The sequence below is a fragment of the Vombatus ursinus genome, unplaced genomic scaffold (assembly GCF_900497805.2).
Source record: "Vombatus ursinus unplaced genomic scaffold, bare-nosed wombat genome assembly UNPS02011613.1, whole genome shotgun sequence".
Classification (NCBI taxonomy): Eukaryota; Metazoa; Chordata; class Mammalia; order Diprotodontia; family Vombatidae; genus Vombatus; species Vombatus ursinus.
Genome location: NW_020951391.1, coordinates 3,022,642 through 3,035,854, shown reverse-complemented (window position 1 = coordinate 3,035,854; position 13,213 = coordinate 3,022,642). Strand labels below are relative to the sequence as shown.

At 39.3% G+C, this 13,213-nt stretch overlaps 1 protein-coding gene across 2 annotated transcripts in view; it reads left to right on the top strand.

The window, feature by feature from the left end:
- Positions 1-1,650: 1,650 nt before the first annotated feature.
- Positions 1,651-13,213, top strand: part of GPSM2 (G protein signaling modulator 2) — a 54,332-nt gene continuing 42,769 nt past the window's right edge. The window contains exon 1 of one of the 2 annotated variants that reach the window (XM_027856797.1): positions 1,651-1,736. The gene's annotated coding sequence lies outside the window, so the exon portion shown is untranslated. The remainder of the gene's footprint in view (positions 1,737-13,213) is intronic. The other variant, XM_027856798.1, reaches the window with a different exon arrangement.

Genomic DNA, 13,213 nt, shown 5'->3' with positions numbered 1-13,213 from the left:
AGTTGACTCTCAGGATGGATAGTCATCAGGAAAACATCTTCTTGATTCCATGAGTAGTCTTACACACAGTACAATGTTTTGTAAAATGTGGATTATTAAATGGATTATAAAATGAGTTTCATTTGATAACCTGTCTATAACCTCTTCTGGGATTACCTAGGCAAATCACAATCTTAATTTCTTCATGTGTAAATAGCTTCTGACACATATTGACTATATAACCCTGGGCAAGTCACTAAATTCTCATTGCTCCAGACAGCTAACTAAAGAGAAGGTGCTAATCCTCACCAAGAATTTTCTCATTCTTGAGCTCCTTTATCAATAAAATCCCGATTCCAGCCCCCATGTACCCTTTTTAAGGCTCTATGCTAAGCACTAGACCTAGTTAACTCTCTGAGGGGTAGCATAACAACTTTTGAGAGGCTGGGGAAAACAAATAGAAGGAAGATTCTTCTTTTCTTTAAGTGCCGTGGCTCTAGACCTAAGCCAACTTGCCACCCAAAAAGGTTGGAGGCCAAACTTCAGGTCTTTAAAGGAGAAAACTCAGGCTGCGGCTGCAATGAGAGCTCTGGCTCCCTCTCGCAAACTTTCATAAAGTGTCTTCTCTCCAATTTATCCTGTACACAGCTTGCTTTTACACAGTTGTTTGCATGCCGTTTCCCGTTATTCTGTAAGCTCCTTGAGAGAAGGGACTGTCTTTCGCCTCTCTTTGCAGCCCTGGTGCTCAGCACAGTGCCTGGTACCGAAGTGCTCATTGACTGACTCTCTACACCGGACATACTAGCTATTTCTGAACTGTCCGGCTCTTTTTATAAAACGAGATAGCTTTGGACTCAAGGCTGTCAATAAGCATTAGTGATGAAGCGCTTATTTTGTGCTAAGCCTTGGGAGTATACAAAGTAAGGCAAAGACAAGGTTCCTACCCGCTCAAGGGGCTTATGTTTTCGTGCAGGAGACCACATGAAAGTAACCGCACATGGAGGGTGACCAGCTCTAAAGGACTGCCAAGCTACCCCGGGGCGCGGATCTCCCCCGAGGGCAGGATGGGGCTTTCCCGGAGGGGCACTCGCTCAGTCGGTCCCTGCCTTTTCGGAGGGTTCTAGGCCCTGCCCTGCTTGGGGAGAACGGGGTTCTTTCAGGACCAGTCAGCATCCTCTACCACGGAACAATGAGCTCAGGAGCCGAAGCGCGGGGTCAACCCGGAGGACGAGGTCCTCCAGTGCGGGAGGGGGAAAAGTAGACCACCGAGGACCAGACGGGGGAGAGCCCCGCCCCGCCCCGCCCCCGCGCCCTCCCATTGGCCAGTACAAAAGACGCGGGGGCAGTGCCAGTTTGAACGCGAACAGCCCGGAGCCGCGCAGGCGCACACCGCGCCAGGGAGGGCTGCCGGCTCCAGAGGCTTTGACCACGGCCGCGGTGACCGGCGCTGCTAAGGGGGACTCCATTGGTGGGTTTGGGTGAGGAGGGCGAGGGACGCCCTGGGAAGCTCTGGCCCACGTGATTGGCGGGGGCAAGGGGGCGGGGGCGCGAGCCAGCCTCCGGCGCTGCCTCTGCCTCGGTGCGGGCCTCCGGAGCTCCGACGCGTCCCGGCCTGGGGGCGGGGCACTCGCGCTGTGTCTGGCTTGGAGCCTGCGGCCGCGGCGGCAGCAGCCTCAGCAGCGGCGGCAGCTTCGGCAGCTTCGGCAGCTTCGGGCCGTTTCCGGCTTGGGGTCCCCGAAGGAGGAGAACGGAGGCAGGTGAGCTCCGCCGCGGGGCTGGGAGAGGTCGAGGGGACGCGCGGGCGGTCTGTACCCGGAGCTTTCCCTGAAGCCGGTGCGGTCGGGCGGCGGCGGGTGGAGGCCTGCGCGGTGCTCGGCCCGGTCCCTGTCAGCCCCGCGCCTCCCGGGGTACGCGCGCGGGCCTCGCGCCCCCAGACCAGCAGCGTTAAAGGGTGCGAGCTCGGGCCCCGAGAAGGAAAGCCTGCAGGGGTGCGATGCATTGAGAGGTGCGATGCACTGAGAGGTGCGCGCCCGGGTGTATTTTTAAAAAAATAGGGTATAGCCACGCTGCCCTTTGTTTTGCGAAGTTCTATCTTTTTAAACACAAGTTTGACAGCCTATTATAATAAATGATGTCTCACTTACCCTGAGAGCTCAACGACAGGTGCTTGTGTCTCAGTGGTGTAAAAATAGCCGGTGCGCTTTAATCTTCGCTCTTCGGAGTTATTCGCGAAGTTTTGGTAGCCTATCTATGTTTGCATAATTTAAACATTATCATTGCCTTATTATTATTTCTTTCAGTTAGGCTTGCATGAAACTTAATCTTTCCTCACTAACCTGTTGATTTACCACTAGACTTGGGAATTGCTTTAGAGACTTAACTTTTTTCAAACACGAAAAATTAAGTTACACAACGTAAAGAATTAACTGGATCTTAATTACCTTATTCATAGTTTAGGAGAGAAAATTCGTCAACAAAATAGTTAATTGAAGCTAAGTTATTTTAACTTTGGCACATAGGGGATACATTTTCTTAGAGCAAAATTTAATTCACCTGCATTTTTAGAATAAAATATTTAATTGAAATAAAATAAACACTCGGCATTCCATTCTATCAGTGATGTAGATAGAGCCGCTGGTGTTTAGGGCGGAAGTTACCATACCAACAGAGTTGAATTTTCAAAATGCTGCATTAGAGTACTGTATCTAAGATCTCAATCCTGATATGTGTTTTAAAGTGTTAAACAAAGTGATTGCCTCGGATCAGTTTTGCTTGTGTTCTCGCTAGTAAGAAAGTTTTGGTTGATTATCTAGAAGCAGGTGCACAAGGAAGGCAGGGAAGATCACTGGTCAGGTGGAATGGAGAGTTTTAACACTGAAGCCTTTTCTGTCATTTCAGTTCACAATCACCTATCATGTGCCCAGGCATTTTGCTAGGTAATGTGGATGTTAAGATAAAAAATTAAATAGCTTTTGGCCCTTGAACACTCAACTAGGAGGAGACCACGTGAGCGAGCATGTGTACATCAACACAAAGTAATTTGAGAGGAGAGGACCCTGGCAACTTGGGGGATTGTGTTAGTTCCAACAGTGGAGGGAGGGATTCTCCACATCTCGAATTGAAGAGAGAGTTCATTCTAACGGTAGAAGACAGCCTGTGCAAAAGCACCCACCCTGGAGACTGCACTGTTGTGTAAGGGAAGCAGGAGTAGCCAGTTTGGCTTCAGCTTAGCATGAATGAGGAAGAACAGCGTGCAGTAGGTGAGTCTGGAAATGTGCTGTGAGGCTAGAGTGTGTAGGGCTTTATGAACTGAACGCAGGAGTTTTGTAGGTTATCCTAGAGAGCTTTCCTTTCCATGGACTTGATTCTTTGTGTTGTTTTAGTTAGGCATTTTTTTTTCCAAGTACTGTTGGACCACATGAACATTTTAATGAGAAGAACCTTTTCGTTATTAATTCGGACATAGATCTATAGGAGCTGGACCATACCAATTGCATTCCCTTGTGAATTGTGTCAAAGGAGGTAGAATCATGGTCTCGTGGAAAAACTCAGGGTCTTCGATTTGACTTAGCTCAGTGCCTAGCATGTTGCCTCCAATTTGGGGAAGCTGGAGACCTAGGTTCAGGTCCCAGATATCCACTGGCTTTGAGGCCTTCCTCTATCTTATCACTTTGCTTTTCTGGGTCTCAGTTTTTTCATGTATAAAATGAGAGTTGGTCTACACGATCTCTGGATTGTCTTAACATTCTGTGACTATCCTCCTACCCTTTGTGGCAATATTGACTTCACTGCCTCGAATCTTGTAAGTCACGTGTTTTTCTCATTCTTCCTTTAACAACCTCTAAAAATATTGATGGTAGTACACTCCCCAAATTCTCTTCATTGATTGAACATGGGTAAGACGTTCTGCTTTGAATCCACGCTTTCCAAACTTTCAGCATTCATTGCTGCTGCTCCCTTTAAAGTTTACAAGTGATCTGTAAGACAAGTAAGATGTTAACATGCCTTCTGAGCTCATACTGTGTACAAGGTAGTATGGTAGGTGTTATGAAGTGGATAAGCAAATGAGAAAATAATTTATTTTGAATAGAATTTGAATAAAAACAAATTATTTGCTATAGTTATAATAAAGGAACTTTTAAGATAGAAAATTGTTACATTTATGTTTTCCCATGAATAGTAAACTAATTATTGAATGACACTATGTTGTGAGAAAGTAGGATAGATCTCTTAAAAGATTTCTATGAGGCAGTATCAGTGTATGTTTTATGCATGTATATTTTTGTATATGTCACATGTATATGTACATTTTATACATTTTTTGAGCTGATTGAACCTGTAGGTATGGTGCTAATATAAACCAGAGAAGGAAAAAGCCTAATTTCATTCAGTGTGCTTAAGAATAAGACTTAGTGAAAAAGACTAACTTTTTTTCCATTTTTCCATTGAATTTTTTTTATCACGGGTACATATTTGGTAAGTGATGGATTTCAGCAGAAAGCTGATTAACATTGATAATAAGTAATTTTGAGTCATACACTTTGGCTTCATAAATTGTTCCTTAAAATTCTACTCATTCTTCATTACAAGTAGATTTTTTTTTAGTACAGCAAATATACAACAAATATATCACTTTTTAAACTGTGAAGTGCTATGTAAGTGAAAATTATGTATGTTCCAAAAATATATATTTTTTAAATTTAGTTCCTTGTTTGCTTGTGGTAAACAACATATCCTTTAGCCAATTAATATAAAGTAGTATTGTCCAGAATCAAAAAGAAGTCAGGTAAAGGACCTAAACAGATAATATTCTTTTTTCTTTTTTGTGGCTTTCTGCATAAACATTTGAAATTGGTGGAAGAACTCTGAATACTTTTTTTCTTACAAACATTTCTTTATAATATCAAATGTAGTTTGCTGATCTGGTTAGCACTGACAACAGCGCAGTTTTTATTAGTAGGTGTGAGCCAGATTGGTAGAAAATATTGAATGCTTTTATATTTTTAACCTTGTTGCATTTCTTCTCTAACCTGGATTTTTTTTAAAACTTCCATGCACCTATATGTAATATATTTTAACTAGAAATCACTCTTTTATACTTTAGTAAGTTCCAAGGAGCTAGTTGAAAGTTTCCTGAAGGGTTAAGAAATATTAATCTTACAAAGAACTTAAAATAGATATTATTTATATTTTAAATTGTCCTGTTCTCAGAGGAAAGCTAAATGTGTTGTTTTTTTTAAATCTCTGAAAGTAATTTTGAGGCAAGTATTAGTAAAGCTGTATTTGATGCTATATTTGTTTATCTGATTCAGGGTTTCTTAATGTTTTTTGGGTCATAGACTTCTCTAGCAGACTGGTGAAACCTACGAACCCTCTCTCAGACTAATGTTTTTGAATACATAAGAAATTATTTAGAAAGGTTGCTGATATGTATTCTTCTCCATCACTATCATGTTATTAAATTTTTAAGTTCCTACAGCTTAGTAGCTCGATTTTGTTGGAAGTCTCTCAAAGCAGAAATATGTCAGCTTTTTAGAAGTCAAATTAATATTGTCCTTACTCTAGAGACTTTCGAAAATTAGTTTCTGCTGCATTTTAAAATTCTGTCTAGTGTGGTATGCTGTTAAGACATTTGGTTTATTAAGAAAATAAGACCTGATATAAAACAAGTTTATAATGCCTTATTCCAGTACTTTATTTTCTGTTGATTGTCATAAACAGCCATTCCATTAAAAGGGGATATTTTTATTTTTAATTATTTGATTATGTTCTTTGCTTCACCTAGTTTTTCACATGTACTTGTCCTGTCTTCTCAAACTAATGTTTGACTCTATTACATAGAAACTTTGTGATATTTGGGATTATATTGGAAGGCAAAAAATCAGAATGGAATAAAAATAGATTTAAGCAAGTATCGAGTGTTTATATTTGGATGATGTCAGGGTACAATAAATGTTGTGGAGGTAGAATCAATAAGATCCTAGAAACAGATTAAATAATGGTAAAGGTGAAGAGTCAAGTATCTTCAGTGTACCCAAAGGTGGGATCAAGGTGGCTCTGGACTGGTCCCACTGAAAGAAATAGTGAAATCAGAAGCAAGTTTAAGAGGGGAAAATACGCTCATGTTGATTTGAGGTGCTGGTTTATATAGTGGCAGTTTGGGGTCTTGAAGAAGTCAGCAATGAAGAGAGAATTGGGAGTTATCTGAAAAGAGGAGGTAGTCAAAGCTTTGGAATGAATGAGATTACCAGGGGCGAGAGTATACATAGATGGATAAGAGAGATACAGGCAGACGTTAGTGAACTTTAAGAGGTTAGGAAGATGAGGAGCCAACAAAGAAAAAAAGAGAAGAATTATAAAATTTAGAACTGGAAAGGGTCTTAGAGATTATCTAATCTAGTCTTTTCTTTTTTGTAGATGAGGAAGCAAACCCAGGTGGTAAGGGATTTATCTAAGGCCATGAAGCTAATATTTTGTTGTGGTCCTTCATTCTTGAAGAGGACCAATGACATCATGAGGATGATGTCTTGACTTGCTAGTGAATTGTATTTAAGTGAGGTGGAGCTATGGAAAGTCTTTAGCCTCACTCTGTCCTGTAGAGTTGTGGAAGATGGGTAGCCAGGCAAAGTCAAGATGACTGGTGACCCAGGATGCAGTGGATGACCTTGGCCTTTCTAAATTAAAGTCTTTCTCAGGGCTCAGTTTGCCTGAGGCAATGCGTATTCGATGACTAAGGGCTCAGTAAGAAAGTGAAAATATCAAGAATTCACCAGTTGGCTCCTGAAAGACACTCAAACATGAAACCAGGAATATCATAGCCCAAAGAGAACAGATTCACCCTTCGAATCAAGTAGTAAAAGCAAAATCAAGATTCAAACTCAGTTCCTTTAATTCCGGTCAGTGAACAAGCATTTATTAAGTGCCTTATCTATCTGTGTTCCAGGCACTATTCTAGATATGAGGAATACAAAGAAAGAAAAGAAACCAGCCCCTGCCCAGAAGAAGCTTAGAGTTTAGTTGACATGTACATACATAAGTAGGTAGATAAAAAATAGATACAAGTGATTTGGGGTGAAATATAGCAGGGGGATCGGGAAAAGCCTCATGTGGAAGGTGGTGCTTGAGATGAGCCTTGAAGGAAAGTAGGGATTTTGAATGATGGCAGCTGTGGCAATAGCCTGGGTAAGTAGTAATGGGGGGCTGACTTGCAGTAGGGGCATGTTGGCAATATGATTGGAGAGGAGATGTGGGAGAGCTGTTGTGGGGATAAACATGTCAGCATTCTGATTGGATACATGAGGTGAGGGAGAACAAAGAGCTGACAGACACCAATGTGGCAAACCTGGCGGATTTGGAAGGATTGTGGTCCTTTCTCCAGAAATAGGGAAGTTGAGAAGAAGGGATGGATTTGGATACAAAATTTGACATTCTGTGCTACTGTACATGTATGTAGCAGCTCTAAAGCCAAAGAAAGAGTTTTAAAGTTGGTCAGCAGTATCAAAAATGTCAGATAAATTAGTTGTTCTATCTCAGAGGCAAGACGTTTTGTTGTTTTGTTTTAACTGATAAATTCCTCCTGGTATTGAGAGGAAAGAAAGCGCTCAATGGCACCTCTTCTGTCTTTGATGTCTTTTATGCCACTTTGAGTGTGCTCTTCATAGATGGTATTCAACAACTTATTCCCATCCACCATGCACTTCTGTGTTGTCCTTTGGGGACCTGCAACTTTAGAGATTGTGGTGTCATCATGATTCACAATCATTTAGCATCTGCAGAAGAGTATTAGTCTTTAGATGATGTACTCTTCCAGAAGAAGCTTGGGGTCATCAAAAGCATTGCACAATTTACCCAAAATAATCTAAACTGCTCTCTTTATATAAACTGCAAAACTATATGTAATGTTTACATAGTGCTTTAAGGTTTGCAAAGTGCTTTACACATATTCTCATTTGATCCATGTAGATTAAAATGCTTTAATTGTTTAGGAGAGTAAGATGGTAGACTTCAGCTCACTATAACTATTTGAACTATCTATAGATGAATTGGGCTTCCCTGGGAAGTAGCAAGTTTCAGTCCCTAAAGGTCTCAATGCATATTTTGGATGACCCCTTCTTGGTGATATAGGGGTAATTCATGCTTCATATTTCCAAATATTGGATTAGACCAACGAGGTTCTTTCCAACTCTAACTGTGAATTTCTAGTCTGTCTTAGAGTACCCACACCAAAACCAACTCCCAAGTATTCCAGGATGGGTGTTTCATAGTGTCACAAACAGTCCAGCACCCGCTGTTTTTCACTGATGTCCTATATGAGCTACTCATGCTTTTCATATTGTGTCCACTGTGTGCTGACAACATATTTATATTGTTTTGTGGCTTCATTTGACGTTTCCTTCTAGCTGATATCTTCCATAATTACTCTTGGGTAACATTCCTCAATTGAAGCAAGACTGATTTTTTAGAATATTATTATATAATTAATAAAATATATTTAGCATAGTTTTAATGCTAAATATAATTTAATCTGGCTTTGATTTATGGGGCATTTAAAGATATTAGAGTACCTTATTGTATAGTGCTAAGAAAATTCTGCTTTGAATTTTTTATTGTTTGAATTATAGATAAATTGGAAGTGATTATACTAGTTACTCTCCACCCCCTCCCAATTGGAAGTCATCCAATTCTACCACTGATTGGGTATAATAATCAATAAATTACTTAACATTTCAAAATTTCACTTTACCTATTTATAGTATAATTGGGTGCTCTATTTTTGTTTTAAATATGTTGGAAGAAAGCCTGGTTTATCACTGTGATCAGCTTGTGCCCCCTTTTTAAAATTTTGAACTGTTTTTACATCACTTCAAACTTAACTTTTTTCTCATTCATTGGTTTTTAAGCATTTAGACTGTATGTATACTTTTCTAGATGAAGATTGTCTTGTTCTTTCCTCTAAAACATCCCCCTGACCATCTAGATTTTCTGTCATTTTGGTTCATGCTAACATTTCAGCCATCCTTAAGGCACAAAAAAAGTTATCTCCTTCATTTGCTTTGAGCTTTCAAGTCTAGCCACTTGTCAAAACCTTAAGCTGCTGCTTATAAAAATTTTGCTTTTGTCTAACTTAAGACTTTAGAGCTGTTTGGGATTTTTAAAATGATCCATTTTGTAAAAAGCATGGCTTTTTCCTCTGGATTTTATCATTGGGGACTTTATTGAAAATTTTGATAATGGCCAAAATGATATGGTGAGTTCTATATGACATGGTAAGAAAATTCAGGCAAGAACATAGAATCAGTTTGAATGAATCTTAAAGAACTTTTTTGAACGTTACTATGGATTTTATTGTGATATTTGTAACAGAGTTGTTTGGAATCTAAAAATTATGAAGAGTGGGGATTTGTAGGAGTGGGTGCTAACCTATCCTTTCATATTAAAGAATTAATTCCCTCTTCCACATACGCAACAACTAATTTCCTAATTAAGATGTTGAGCATATTAGGGGTAAGGAGGAGAGGGAAAGGGAATAGGCATATATATGTGTGTGTGTGTATATATATATATTTATATATATATATATACACACACACATACACACACATATACATACATACATATATATACACACACATATAAAAGTACCGACCTTGCAGGGTTGTTGTGATGATCAAATTAGATATATATAAAGAGTTTAGGAATTAGATATACGTGAAGAGTTTAAGAATTGTCCCAAACAATATAGTTTAGGAATTAGATATATGTAAAGAATTTAAGAAGTGTCCCAAACTCTTTCCATATATCTGATTTGATCATCACAACAATCCTGCAAGGTAGGTACTTTTATTTTCAACGTTTTACAGTTGAGGAAACTGAGAAAAACAGGTTAAGCAACTTGCCCAGGGTCACAAAGCTAGTAAGTATCTGAGGCCAGCTTTGAAATCAGATCTTCCTGATTTCAGGCCCCATATTCTTATCCACATTACCACCTACCTGTTCCAAAGTATTAAATTTAAAATATTAAAAATATTTCTAATATTTCTAAATATTAGGCCTGACTTCCTTGCCTCAATCATTATTTTCCTAACTATATCCTTTATTTTCTGTCCAGCAGAATCTTTTACACCTCTACTTTAACCCAGTCTTTCCATGTAAGAATCCTACATTTACTCCTCAACATCCTCTACACCAAAACCTTCTCTAACCTTTATTTTTTTGGCTTTAAAAACCTTCAATTGGGCCATCCTTTTCTCTTCATCAAACTTCTTTAATTCCTTCTGGCTCATTATAAATTCTATAATCTATTCTTCCCACCCTTGGTTGTGTGTCTCCATGTTTCAGCTCCATCTCTTGCCACTTCTACACGCAAGTATAATTGCTAGACACACAGGTTTTGAATTAGATGAGTTCTAATTCAATGATAAGAAGTTCTTGACTACTTTGAATGGTAGTAGGGTAGATTTTTTTATTTCCAGATGTCATTCTGTTTCCAGATAATGTATAAACATAGAAATATTTCTGAAATAGTGTTAAAACAGAATATTTGATTTCTTTCTGCTTCTCAAATATATTTTGCTATCTAACTTCTGTGTATCTATTAGAATGATATGTATTTTAAAAATGCACCTGGAGGGGCAGCTCAGTGGCGCAGTGGATAGAGCACTGGTCCTGGATTTAGGAGGACCTGAGTTCAAATGCGACCTCAGACACATAACACTTACTAGCTGTGTGACCCTGGGAAAGTCACTTAACCCCATTGCCTAGCCCCCCCCCAAATAATAATAATAATAATAATAAATTTAAAAAAGTAAAAATTCACCTGGACCTTAACATCATAGCTTTAGAGCTAGCAGGGACCTTAGATGTCATTTAGTCCCGTCTCTTAATTTATAGATGAGGAAACTGAGGGTCAGAAAACTTAAGTGACCCAAAAGTGATAAAATTTGAGTAATTTTTTTTAAATGCACCTCCCCATTCCACTGTTCTTCAGACCGATAATTATTGTATCTGTTCTAATATACCACATCCTAGAGGAATTTACAGAATTTGGATCTAATGGAAATCAGCAAAAATTGTTGGAGTCCAGAAAACTGAAGAAACTTAGCATGGCGATAAGTTTAAAGGATATTTAATGACTGCTTGTTAAGTATTCTGAGTTTATGCCAAAAACCGCTTCAAAGGATTAATGAATTTTCTTTTAGTGCTAACAAAGAAGAACCAGTTTAGATGTAACAGTAGTCAAATTACTCATATTATAGTGCTAATAAATACCATAAGCAAACATAAATATAATCGTAGCTTAGGGACCAACATCGATTACAGTTCTGCAAGAATACCCAACAAGTCAACGTAGAGTACTTAGTTTAGTACTTAGTACTTAGAAGAAATTGCGAACAGTTAAAACAATTCCAATCCAACCAATCTGTTGATTGAAAGAAATGAGAAGTAGACAAAAAACAAAGCCCAACTCCGGTGACCATAATTGCTTAGAGAAACGTAACCATAACGTAAAGCATTTGCCACAAGGAAGAGGACAAAAGAGCCAAGAAACTCACTTAGTCCCCACTTGGATCTCCTGTCCACACAAAAAAGACATAGCACCTAAGGTCAACATTGCTTTAGACTGCGGAGAGTCAATTTGCTAACCATTCTGGAAGAGGTTAGTGGTTTATTACTAGCAATATCATCTCATAAAGTCACAGAAACCAGTGAGGGGGAATGAAATGGAACAGATTGTCAGCACTTTTAGTCCAGTCTTATTCTCATCATTGAAGACAGTAGAATCTCTACATTTGAACTTTACTACATCAGTCATTTAGTGTAATTATGTAAAGAGGTCAGAATGGTATTTAATACCTAGGTCAAGTTTAGGAGTTCTTCCCAAATACATAGAAAAAATTTTGTGCTAGAGATAATTTTCAAGGCAGGGGTTGATTTTTCAAGATACCTCACATAGACAAAGATTGCAGAAGACTACATTAAATCTTTGTAAGAATGGTCTGCATATATGTTAATGAAAATATGAAAAGAAAGTCAGACTTTCACAGTATCTTGAAGTAGAGCCATCCTGGGATAATGGGTTGGGATAGTGTGAAGTAGTACTTCAGAGTTCTGGAGTTGGAGTCAGATTTAAATTCTATCTCTGTTGCTAGCTATGCAACTATGAATAAATCATTTAACCTCCTTGAGACACATTTTTCTCACTTGTAAAAATGAGGGGATTGGACTAATTGACCTCCAAGGTCCCTTTTAGCTCTAAGCCTGTGATCTCATAGGTACAGTTGCCTGAGAGCTATAGAAAATACATTTGCCTTAGAGCAAAACAAAATCTTTCAGCATTCTCTAGTGACAACTTTCTCAGGCGTATGTTAAGATCATATAATAGTATCTGATAAGTTCAATGCCAGAGACAATTTGTTCAACAGTACTCTGATTATGAATATTTAATTCACATATTAAGCACCTTCTATGTTCTGGGCACTGGGCATTTTGACCAAAACAAGATAGTCACTGTCCTCAAGGACCTTACATTCTACTGAGGGGGAATGCAATATGTACACAAGTATTTATGAAGCAATACAGGAGTAATTTCAAAAGGGGGGGGGTCAGGAAAGGCCTGCCATAGGAGGTGGCACCTTAGCTGTGCTTTGAAGGAACTCCTACGGGTTTTATGAGACAGATAAGGAGTGCATTGAAAGATTGTTTGTACCAAGACAAGTAGGCAGCCCTATTTGGGGAGGCATAAAACAGGGACACACATGCTTGCCAAAGGTGTTTAACAAAATCATGCACGATATTGGGTAAAGAAAATAAATACAAAGTAGTTAGGGACAGAGGGCACTAAAAATTGGAGGAGGTTCAGGGAAAGCTTTGTGCAGAAGGTGGTGAATTCCTGGACTCTTAAAGGGAGGGATTCTGTGCTGGTAGGAGGGACTTTGATCTAATCATGATGGGGACAACCAGTGCAAAGGGACAGAAGTGCCTGGTGTGAAGAACAGAAAGAAGGCCAGTTTGTGTGGATCACAGAATAGGGAATAATGTCCAGTGAGGCTGGAAATATAGGTTGGGGCCAGATTGGGAAGGGCATTAAAAGCTAAACTGAGAAGTTCCTATTTTATCCTAGAGGCAGTAGGGAGCCACTAGAATTTATTGAATAGGGGAGTGCTCTGGTCAGGTCTGCACTTGAGTGGCAGGTGTGTGGAAGGTAGATGAGAGTGGAGAAAACTTGCATCAGGGA